The sequence below is a fragment of the Parasteatoda tepidariorum genome, chromosome 2 (genome assembly GCF_982258835.1).
Source record: "Parasteatoda tepidariorum strain Cologne lab strain chromosome 2, Ptep-v5.0, whole genome shotgun sequence".
Classification (NCBI taxonomy): Eukaryota; Metazoa; Arthropoda; class Arachnida; order Araneae; family Theridiidae; genus Parasteatoda; species Parasteatoda tepidariorum.
Window position 1 is genome coordinate 126,796,706 of NC_141756.1, and position 12,470 is coordinate 126,809,175.

Sequence of the window (12,470 nt, forward strand, 5' to 3'; positions counted from 1 at the left end):
AGCTTTTTTTCAAGTACCTTATTGTTCCTGTGGATTACATGTTTTTTTTCGGCAAGTTGTTTACTCCCCCTTATTCTTCAGGATTCTATGGGATGATTTTTATCAATTTTTAGTACTACTGTTCAAACTTACGTTCTAAAAACCGCTTCGTCCTTAATTTTTGCACACCAGCATAATATAGTTTTATGAATACCGGAAATCATATAATTCAGATGTTGTAAAACGATGAGACCTGTCCTATTGAAAGATAATTTTAGAATGGTCAGACTTGAACTAACCGGGAGAATGCGAGAATATATCTTTTTTTTTTAATTTCAAAATAAAAATTCAAAAGAATAGAATCTCTTATTCAAAATAAATAATTAAAAAAGTATCGCAGTGCACTAGGAAATTTCGTTACTCCGTAAAGTTTAGATTGAAAAAGTTTTATCCAATTTTTGACTAAAACCACCTTCTAGCCAACTTTTGATGAATTTGAACAATTTTTGAAGCTATGTGTGTTTGTAAGACAGCGCTTCTTCAGGATATAGCACTTCTTCTCCAATTGCAAGTCTTTGTTTATTTGAAGTTATATTTCCAAGCAGTATTCTACAATCCAAGGGAAAGAGGTCCTTTTCTGAATTTTATGTTTTTTATTTTACAGATTTTTTAAAATTTTTCTGTTACCAGTGTAAACAAATTTTTATTGTATGTATACTGTATTATTTTATTTATGATTCTAATGTTTTCAAAATACAATGCTTATATAAAAAAGTATAATTCTGGAAGATTGAAAAATATTTCAAATCAATTTATATTGCCAGCATATATTTTTTAATATTAGCACTAATGCGTAATATTAGCATTATTTATAAGCATTGTTATGGCTAAACCTTGATTATGTTAAAAATAATTTTCAAAAAAGTAGTTTATTCTTTATTTATTATTAAATCATTAGTGCTAAAACTTATTTATTGCTTCAGTATTTAATATTTATGCTAATAAGACGTTAATAATAATTAATTATGCTTATTGAGCAATAAATCGTTAAAATGCACTTAATAATTAATTAATAATGCTTAATTAGTAATGTTCAAGAGTGACATTTTCTTCAAACTGACTCACATGAAGAACTCATTCTTTTATATGCATTATTAATATAATACTTTGATATCAAATTTTTATATGTTAAGTTGAACTGTAATGTCATTAAAATTTTGATTGAGTTATAATAATTTAAAAATTTGGTATTATTGTTCTTCGTTCTCTTGACTTTTCTTGAAGCTTGCAATTTATAATGCATGATTAAATTTTAGATAGTTAAAATGAGGTTAATAAATGCTTTATCTCTATCATATTTCAAAATTTGTTAGTTTTCTAAGTTTTTAATGAATAAAAACAGTGTATTGATAAGCATATATTATTTAATATTATATGCTTTGGTAAATAAATTATTTACTTTGAATTTGAAAAATGTTTTAAAATACTGTTACTGTTAATAAATTTAGGTTAAAATCTTTTGCATTTAAAGTGTTCTAAAAATAAATTTTTGTTGAGAATGTTAGATAATTTTATAAAAAAAAAATATATAGTTACATCTCCTACAACAGTTTTTAAATAAAAAAAGATTTCTTTAAACACAGAGTTTTGGCATCATTGTTTTATTTATCTTTGTTTATTCATCATTTTTATCATTGTTGTATTAATTTTTTAGAGTAAAATCAAAAAGCGATCCTGGGTTCTCCATGAATGCCTAGAAAAAGTGTCGGAGAATTTTGAAGCTGCCAAAGAACTTATTGACTATGGTATGAGAGGAGGCACTGATGTAAAACCACTCGTTGCCGTTGGTAGAGGCGAGGATCAAGGAAGGTATTAATTGTACTTTAAATCACATAGTATGTGACTTTTCTTTAGGGATTGCAAAATCTCAAAATATTTATTACCTTTCTATGAATTAAATAATATGTCACTTTTATCTGGGGTTTGTAAAATCCTCAAAATATTTACTTACCTTCCCATAAATTACTATATAGTATGTCACTTTTCTATGGGGTTTGTAAAACCTCAAAATATTTACTTACCCTTCTATAAATCACAGGGTATATCAATTTTCTCTGGGGTTTGTAAAATCTCAAAATATTTACTTACCTTTCTAAGTTTACTTACCTTTCTAACAAATTAGTGTAAAAAATACATACCCAAAAGAAATTTTTACTTGTCTTAAGATGCGTATGCTTCCTTTCACATTTCAATTTTAACTTGTATATTTATAATTTTTTTATGCACAGTGATTGACTGTTGTTATAAAAATAAGCACGACTAGCAGAATAAAAAGAGAAACTTTATAATTTCTCATTTATATAATTAAGTTGTTAAGTAACTTTTAGGTTTTATTGTATGCAATAGATTTCTCTCCTTCTCTTTGGTACAGTTTATGCAGCATCTTTGCAATTTTTTGTCAAATTGGAAGGGGTAATAATTCGGTATTAAAGTTTACGCAATTCCTGAATAAATTTTTCATTCCTGGTCGGCATATAAGTATAAAAAAATATTGCCATGTTCGGAACTTTTGCATAACTTGGGCAAGTCATGCATTAAAATTTTTTAGACAATTTTTAGGAAAAGCATTTATTTTATATTTTCTAATTGACATTAAATAACAAATCTATAGCGGATCTAATAGACTTTTAATTTTGAAGAAAACTCAGAAGACAAGAGAACACTTGATTCAAGCAGTTAGGCGAACTCCCCTTCGTAAATCACTTATTGAGAAGGACACATGTCACATTAGCTTATATCTATTGTATATATAGCTTATTGTTATGAGTTAGTTGAAAAAATTTCCTTTGCTGTTTGCTTTGTTGAATATATTAAGTACATTTAAATATTTCTAGGTTTATCTTATCATTTTATGATGAGTTTGATAATGAATACATGGTCAATTTTGCTTACGACATCAATTATGATGCTGGTGAGATTTATGAGACGAGAAGGATAAAACAGCAGAAAAAGAGAGCTGAGTTATTGAAAGAGGTTATTTTTACAAAGTAATTATAGCTGTTAACTCTTCATACCTTTCTTATAGCAATTGATATATGATAATTCATATTTGGATTGATTAAAATGATGCATGCTAGAATTGATAGTAAGATTGATATTTAGATTATAGCTTAATGTAAATTATGTTTATAGTAAAATTAGTGCGAAAAATAGGTTGTATAAATATATACTATTGTATTGGCATGGTCAAGGAATTTGTTTTTAATTCACAAGATTGTTGAAGTTTTCTTTTTTGTGTAACATTAGTTAATATCTACTAAAATTTTCATTATGAGGAAATTTGCATGTTTTAGTTAAAAATAGTATTCATTAAAATTTTAAACAATTGTATTGTAATTAATGTTTTATAATATTCTGCTTTACTTAAAAGCAAACCATTAAAATTTATTATGCCCAATTTTAAATAAATAAAAAAATTTTTAAATCCTTACTATTTTGTAACCATTTTAACTAAAACAATATAAAAATTATCTAAGCTATATTTTTCAAAAGGTGTAGAAGTAATCATGGTAAAACATTGTTTGCTCACATTTTTCAAAATTACTATAAAATAACATAAATTGATTAGATGAAGACCACATAGGTTAAAAGTGATTAATCCATTTTGCTCAAGTAATGTTCTGCAATTTCTAAGCAATTAAGTTTTCCTTGCAGAAATATGTTATAATAAATATATATTTTAGGAAAATCTGCTTTATCTCTAAACTATTATGACTTTTTACAACAGGGTCCACACATAATCAGTGTGTAGCAAAATATCTATTATTAATTTTCAGACTTAATCTGGAGGAGAAGCTTCTAAATTATGTTGACAGGCTAACTACATATGAGGTAGCATTAGTTTTCTTTTATTTCTACATTTATTCTTAAATTTTTTCTCATAATGTTTTGTCTCTTAATTTATGTATTTCTAAAGAAGTAAAGAGTTTCATAAATTTTAAAATTTCATTTAATGGTTGATTAAAATAAAATTTTATTGTTTTCATTTAGCATTTTTTCTCTTTTTCTTTGTAGTTTAAAGGCAATTAAACACATGTTTACATTACTCAAAACATATTATTTCTGCTTTTTTAAACTAGTATTTATACTGATACATGTTATGTCTAGAGCCTAATTCAAGAATAATCAATGTCAATATTTTAAAATAAATAAACTAAGGATATAAAATTCTTGAAAAAATCTTTTAATTAGCACTACAAAGTTGAATGATATAACTTTTCTAGTCTGACTTTCAAATTTGAATTGTTTGATTGCTCTGATCAATAAAATTTAGCCCTTTTCTACTGAAAGACATTAAATTTTGTCAAAATTTAATATTGAAATATACTTTTGGATGCAATTGTTAATTAAGTGTTGTTGTTAGTTATACGACTGCTATGAAAATAGCGTAAGAAGTAAATAAAAAGAATTTGTACTCTTCACTTGCCAATCCCTTATAGGATTTAGCTATATTTACAGTAGCTGAGTTATGTATATTTATTCCTTTCGAGAATAGAGGAATCAAGTTAATTTTTTTTTTAATTACTGCAAAAATGTAAGTGACTAAAAATGTTTAAGCAAATTTTGCATTAAATATTCCTCTATTATCCTTTGTTTTACTGGTCATTTTCATTTTGAGCCTCTAAGCTTCAATATTCCAATCAAAGCCATACATATTGTTTCCTGCTTTACTTTGATAAATAAACAATTTATTTCTTGAAAGAATGTTGGCAACTTAAAGTTTAAGAAAAGGCAAAATTAGCTCTCTGAAATAAAATAAAGCTCAAGTACGGAGCACAAAAACTACTCACCTTGAATATCTTATGATATAATGATGATACAAAGATGGCATCATTGTATGTCATAGAGAAATGTTTAATCTTGGTTTGTAACCTTTTAGTGTTTGATATTGCAGTTTAAAATATTTTCAGCACTTATTGTTTAGAATATTGCCCTCAAGATAGCCACAGTGGCTCAGGGGATAGAGAGCTCACTTCCCAATGAGGTGAACCGGGTTTGAATCCCAGTAATGGCTGGTCAATGCAAATTCAGCACCCTGCTCACGCCGACCACAGTGCTTATGTAAAATATCCTCAGTGATAGATGGATCATGGGTTATAGTCCCTTTGCTGTCAGGCTAACCGTGGGAGATTTTGTGGTGTCGTCCTCTTGTAATGCAAATTCAGGTTAATTCTATCAAAAAAAGTTCTCCGGGCAAATTTCTCCCAATACTTGATCCCGGAGTTCCCTTGTCTTCTGGATTGTGATCAAAATTACAGGGCTACGGAACATTGGTAATTGTAAACCCAAAATTGGGTCCGCTGTTCAACGCTGTTATAATGCAAGATAAAATATTCACTATGTTCTCAATCGATGTCTCATTCAAATTTTTTCATTAATCAAAATTTAACAACTATTAAGCCAATAATATTTTATCTTTGATTATGAGTTAGGACTTACGTCAAAATTAAGGATCGCCACAGGGTGGCTAACTACTACAAATAGTGATTAAAAACTTGTTTGCCAGTCGCCATCTTTTATTAAAAATATGAAACATGTGCACTTTATTGTTGGTTTTCTTGTTAAATAAATATGGAATTAATATGAATATGTCATAACACTTAGGAAATTATTTTATTTCACAGTTGTTTTATAAAATTTTTCTTCATTTTACAATTGCAGCATTTACCCTATTTTGAGAGATGCTTCAAAAGAAATGCCTCATATTATTATTTTTTGACAATTTTTAACCATTTAAAATTTTCTATTTCTGAAAAAGTTTCTACTATTAAAAAAAAATGCTACAACTGGCTGTTGCCAAAGTTTCCTAATTTTGCCCTATACCATCCAACAACTCCTGAATATCTTATGAGCATGGGCCTCAAGAATTAAAAATTATATTGCCCTGCATATTCTAGATTTAAAAAAAAATTAATTTTTTAATAAAATTTCAATTTTGAATTTTTTTTCCATTTAAGTAGAAAATATATGTCTAGGTATGTAAATATATTAGACTAGATAGTTCAATAAGAATACCATAAACCTAGGATTTATCTGAGTGAGGAATACCACCTAGGACTCAATCAGGATACAATAAAATATCAATTAAGGGTGCTTCAAATTTTTAGCTAAAATTTGCAAGATGCTGCTGTGGTTTATTATTTTAATTAATGAATGTGAGCATCGTCAAGCTTTTAACTTTGTTTAAGTAATTTTTTTCCCTCTAGATAATTCTAGGTGGTGCTGTGACAGCACAACAGCGTTTTGATCCCTAGTTTTTCAAACAATTCCGATCCCAGTGTGACCTGGAAGCGACCATACAGTTTGCTTTTCACTCTAATTGGGAAGCGGTAGCAACGCTTTTCACTTATATGGGAGCAGAAACATTGTCCCACCGCCTGGGAATACGCAGTTATTTTCCTGAGACCACTTCACCTTCCGATTACCAGTCTCTGTTACCTCGTTACAAGTAAGTACTTATTGTGAATCCCTCATAAATTTATAGATTAAATGTTTGTTAATACCGTGTGCTGTGTAATTTGTGCAATACAAAGAAGCAAGTACCTTTATAACATATGATCTAACAGCTGGATTTTCATGCTCTAAGTAGCAATCATAATCAAGTCATTAAGATAATCTCTAAGAGGCTATCGAATTAAGACAGCATCTTAGTAAATGAAGAGCCAATCATTAAGTCAAAAAATATTGAAGTGTTTGCTTTCTTAATATTGTTTTTTTAGGAATGAGGCTGCAAACATTAGTCTAAGTTCTTTAAAAAAAAGTAAAAATTACAAGTGAGTTCCTATTGTGGATCCTTCATAAATTTATAGATTAAATATTTATTAATTTGTTTTTCAATAGTGTGTTATACATAATATGCAAAATAAGAAAGCGAGCACCTTTATAATCTTTCATGCACTGAGATAGGAGTGCACAACCTTTTTGAGTGAAGAGCCACTTGCACAGCAGGTTGGCTAAGGAAAGGCCGCACATGTATTTAGACATGTTAATGACAAATGTAGTGATGTTTATTTAAACATTGGCTTTATATTTTTTTATCAATAAACTTAGTAATATATTGGTAAAAGATTAAAGGTGTTCCATTATTAGAATTAATTCAAAAATAATACAAACTTATACCTTTTTTTACAAAAAAAAATTGCTGTTTTTATCATATGAACAATAGATTTATCAAAATAAATAAATATTGAAGAAAATAAATGTTTTTTTTAACAAATCATGCAATACGAAACTTCATTTTAGAATTAAATTCTAATAAAAAAATTGCAATGCCCACAGAATGAAAGTAGGAAAAAATTTAGTCATAATTAAGTAATATAAATTCAAATTAAATATTTTAATTGAGGAAAATTTATAGGTTTTAAACAAAAGCCTAAAATAAACACAAAACTGTGATAGTTCAAAATAAAATTCAATGCTTATTTTGTAATGTATTTTATTATTTCATTTTATAAATCATTAGACTTTTTTTATATCGTAAGCATTTTTCTTCTTTTTTATTGAAAAAGATCACTTAAGCAGCAAAAAATTTAAATCTAAACTACAAACAGTGAGCAGTATAAAAATTCTCGTTTTCCGCCATTTTATGATTTCTCAAGTTGCAATAACATTGCATTTAAATTAAGGCTGCAACGAGTATTTGGCCCTTCTGTAAAAAATTCAGTTGGTTGAATGATCAGTCAAATATTCGGCAGAATATTTTTTAGAAATGCATTTTTAAGTTTTTTTTATTTTTGAATTTTTATAGATATTACTTTGTTTTTTAAATTATAATCAGACAAGTCAATTTTGTCATTTTTCCGATACTTTGAAAATTGAGAAGGATTTTTTCCCATTTTTTTGCTGTTTTTATTATAACCCAGCATTTTAACAGAACGTCTCATACTATTGATTTATTATCACTCTTTCCCGGTACTGTAATATAAATAACCAGTAACATAGAAAAGTGTGATTTTCAGTATTAAAGTTTTGTTTCAGGAACTAAGAAAAATTTGTTTTTTCTTTTTTTAGTTATTTTTATTATGGCTCAGCATTTTTTTTTTAAAAATAAAGTTACTAATAAAATTTATTTTATAGCAATTTTTTTCTTCTAAAATTATGGCAATGAGACAAATTGAAATTGAGATTTTCAGCATAAGATTTTCATTTAAAAAATTAAGAACGTTTTTTCTAACTTTTTATTTTCTTTAAATAAAAAAAACTTTATTTAGACGTTTTTATTATTACGCAGTAATTTCTAATAGCATTTCTGTTGACTTAATTCATTTTTCTTGGCTTTTTCTGGTAATTGGAAAACTGAGATGCTCAGCTTCAAAATTTTCTTTCAAAAATTAAGATTGATTTTTATGTTCTCTGTTTCGCTTTTCGACATTTTCAAAATCGTTCTTGATTGGCCTTATTTTTTCGAGTTAATTTATGAATACGTTTTTCCAGGAAATATTATTCTGAGCATTGAAATTTTAGTTTTAGTGTTGCTATGCTGCTAAAAGATTTTGCTATTTGGCCCCAAGTGTACGGTGTTCAGTTGATTTTTTTTCTTTTTTTTTTTTTTGCCGAATATTTGGTTTTTGACCAAATCACAATTCATTACCACATTCGACCAAATCATATTCGTTGCGGAAAAAAACGAAGAAAAAATAACTAGGATTTACGATAAAACTGCATCGAAATACCGTATCAAAAAGTGATTATTTATTTACGCGCTTAACAATCACGTGTCGTAATAACATCATAATAAATAGAAATAATTGGGAGCAAAAAATTACTTATATTTATGCTGATCTCAACATGAAGAAAGCGTGTCAAATGCACAATTTAAAATTTGCATGTCGTAATAGAATAATTGGAATTTTTTATAATACGTGGGAACTCATAGCAATAACTGCCAATAAAAATTGTTGAAAAACAGAAAGAATTGCGAAAAAAAAAAAGATTAAAGATCACTTAGATTTAAGATGAAATCGTCACAAATAAAGTGCACCAAAAAGTGATTAATTAAATGGGTGATCTGAAACTTGCGTCGTAATAAAAAGTCGGGATTTTTGAAATCGCGTAGAAAAGCTGTTTTAAGAAAATCATAATAACTGTTTTAAGAAAATCATTCATATTTTAAAAAAAATCGGCTTAAAGTAAGCGCGTTAAACGTACATTTACTGAAGAATCTGTTAAAATTGATTGTGTCAAAACGTGATGACTTAAAAGTGCGACTAAAAATTGCCATTTTTTAAATTTTTTTTATTGTGTTTAGAAGCTTTCACGGGCCGCACTTCAGTAGTCGAAGGGCCGCAGGTTGTGCACCCCTACACTAAGATGTTATCTTAATAATTCTACTAATTTAGCATCTTAGCACATGAAGATAAAATAATTAGGCCAAAGGATATTGAGGTGCTCATTCTTTTATTTTACACACTAAACTGTAGCTTTTTGTATAAAGCTACCAATATTAGTCTAAGTTCTTTAGAAGAAGAAAAAATAAGAGTATTTAGTTACTGATTTAAAGGACCATTGACTAAAAGATTGCACTTGACTACATGTCTATGAGGCTCTACCAGCCTGCAGGACAGGGGCCAAGTTAGCCTCACTGCCTTAACAAGTGGCAATCATTTTGTGCTTTCAGGACAAAAAATGCTTCTAATGACTGTTAGTTATTGTTTTACATACTGTATACAAATGCATCAACTTTTATATTGCAGAAGGCATGATAGATGTTATGAACTTAATATTTCTTTTTTAAAAATTTATAATCTTTAATAATTTTTTACATTACCATCAATTCTATAAAAAGAAAACTTTGTACCAGGGTAGTGCAACTTGTAGTCCTTAAAAAGTTATTGAATTTAATTTTTAAAAAAACATTTTTTTAATTTTGTATTATAAGATATTTTAGTCTTTTCACAGCATTTGGAAATATTTGTCTTTTGAGCTAAATTATTTCTTCAAAGTAATGATAAATGAAATGAATTTTTTTATTCTCTTTTTTTTTTCTTGGCAGGGATTTAGATGTGGTTTTTTATCCGTAGCATGAACAAAAACTTAGAGAGCCTGACTGGTGTGAAAATGAATTTGACAAGTAAGTGTTCTCTTTATTACTTGTTATTTTAAATTCAACTTTTTTAAATCAAAATTAAATAAACCAGGTATGTAATTTGTAACAATTTTCTTTTAATTGTTTGTCAGCTTTGCAAGAGATGAAGTTATTTACTTATTTTTTTTATATTACTTGTTTATAAAATCAATTCATTTTAAAGCTTAAACTTTCCTTTTTATCCCTTTCAGAAAGTTTAAATATCTTTTTTGAAGTTGAAATAATATTTTTATTTTATAAAATCTAAACTTATTAAGAGTTTTTGATTGTTTGTAAAGAATACCATTTTTAAAAGGTGGTATTTCATTGTAATATTTAAAACCTTATATTTATTGGAATTTTTTTTTCCGGGTTAAATACCTGAAGTTTTAAAAACTTAAGAGTATAAACAGCCATTACTTACAAATTGTATTTCTTCTCTAATAATGAAATTCAATAAATTTTTTATAGCCTTTGGATATCAGCTCAACAAAAAATAGCAATCTTGGATATATAGAGCTAATGACTGAAAATGAAGCTGCTAAGTTATTAAGTAGCAGGTAAAGCCTTGTTTTTTTCTAAAAAAGTCAATTAACTGTTTATTATATCTAATTTTAGCTTAATTTTAAGCTGTATATTTTATCCTAGTTTTTGTAGTTAAGTATGTAAATTTTTTTTTGTTGTTACTGAGTAAAGATGGAGCTGCTGAGTTATTAAGTAGCAAGTAAAACACTGTTTTTACGTAAAAAAGTCAATTAACAGCTTTTTTGTATATCTAATTTTAACTTACTTTTAATAGTGTATATGTTAATCTAGTCTTTGCACTTTTTATCCCATCTTGATAAATTTTCATTTTTGTTTTCTTTAAGATATCTTTGACTGTCTTTTTTTTTATCTAGGGAACATCCAGCATTGTTAAGTGATGAGGAGGCAAGAGAAGTAGTATTATTTTTATCTAGATCTGATGAAAGTCATTAAGATGTGGCTTAAGAAACATTAAATGATAATTGCAAGAAGGAGGTATTGAATGTCACATTCACTCAAGGCGAATTTGATTCTACGCTCATACATGATGGTACAGAGTATCATTTTCTTGAAGATGGCCACTACTATTTCGAATATCCTGGTTTATCTCCTCCAGAGATTGAAGATAATTGCCAACTAGAACCTGTGAATGACGTACCTGATCCTGAACACCCAATTCGTCGAACTATAAAAATATCATTTAGCACGAATCCAATTAAAGTAATTTCCTTTTTTCTTCTGTTAATTGGTTACTTTTATCTGTTATGTGAGGAATTTTCGAACTTCTTTGGAAACTTTTGTTCATATTAAAAAAGAGGGCGCAATGCAAAATTGCTTAAAGATTTAAAGTAGATGTTAAGTTGAGAGTTCTTATAATGATATCATTCCTATGTTTGCTCTCACATAAATTTTTATTTATAATCAAACTTTTAGGGACCCATAATCACTGTCTTAGCAAATTATTGAAATAATATTTACATGCCCGGCTTGTAAAAAAAGGATATATGCCCAATTAGAATCCCTGAGATATGCCATGCTATGTAATTTTCAAGCCCTGGTACCTACCCATTTTTACTATAGTTATTGCTATGTGTAGTGAATATATATATTTATAAAATTTTCTTATTTAAAAATTTATCTTTGTTTGAGTCACAGATTAATTGGTTTTAATATAGCAAGAATAATATTGATAAAATAAATTTTAAAAAGAAACTATAAATTTTTTATGGAAAAAAATTATATGGCAAAAGATAACTTACGATTAATTTCTAACTTATGAGTTTTATTTAAAAATTTCGGTGTAAAAATTGTCTAATCATTTTTCTAATGCTTTTGAAGTATTCTGAGTTCATTTAAATAGCTTAGATGTAAAGTTTGCTAATTACTGTTTAAATGAAACATGCGAAATGGAAGAAATGTTGTAATAAACCATATAACAAAGCATAACTAGAATTTCCTTTTAAAATTTGAAATATTAGGCAAGGCTCCAAAAGTGCACTGTATTGTTCTGCATATTATACAACTAACTTTAAGCTGGTAATGGTATCTGTTATCAGTTGAAATACTTTAGTATAATTGCATATCACGCCTTTAATTTAATATAGAATGGATTTTTTCAACCTTCTTTCAAACTAACTTAAGGTTTCTGATGTTTTCTATCCAATATATACATCATTTTTAACTTTCTAAAATAAAATTGGTTAGAATTAAGTTTTAATTCTGTCAGAACATGCTCATTTTCACATTATTGTCTGAATTAAATTGCTCATTTGTTAGATTAGGGATTCAGTTTGGAAAGCAATATAGAATTTGGTTTGTCTAGCTGAAAATAAATTATTATTTT

General features: G+C 27.3%; 1 protein-coding gene and 1 long non-coding RNA gene across 2 annotated transcripts in view; one reads left to right on the forward strand and one right to left on the reverse strand.

The window, feature by feature from the left end:
* LOC147816190 (calcium-dependent secretion activator 1-like) overlaps window positions 1-12,470 on the reverse strand; it is a 278,097-nt gene that overhangs the window by 156,420 nt on the left and 109,207 nt on the right. The gene's annotated exons all lie outside the window — the stretch shown is intronic.
* LOC147816192 (uncharacterized) lies at window positions 1,691-6,376 on the forward strand. Its single transcript, XR_015431864.1, has 3 exons — window positions 1,691-1,848; window positions 2,874-3,026; window positions 6,246-6,376. It is a non-coding gene; the product is annotated as an uncharacterized LOC147816192 (long non-coding RNA).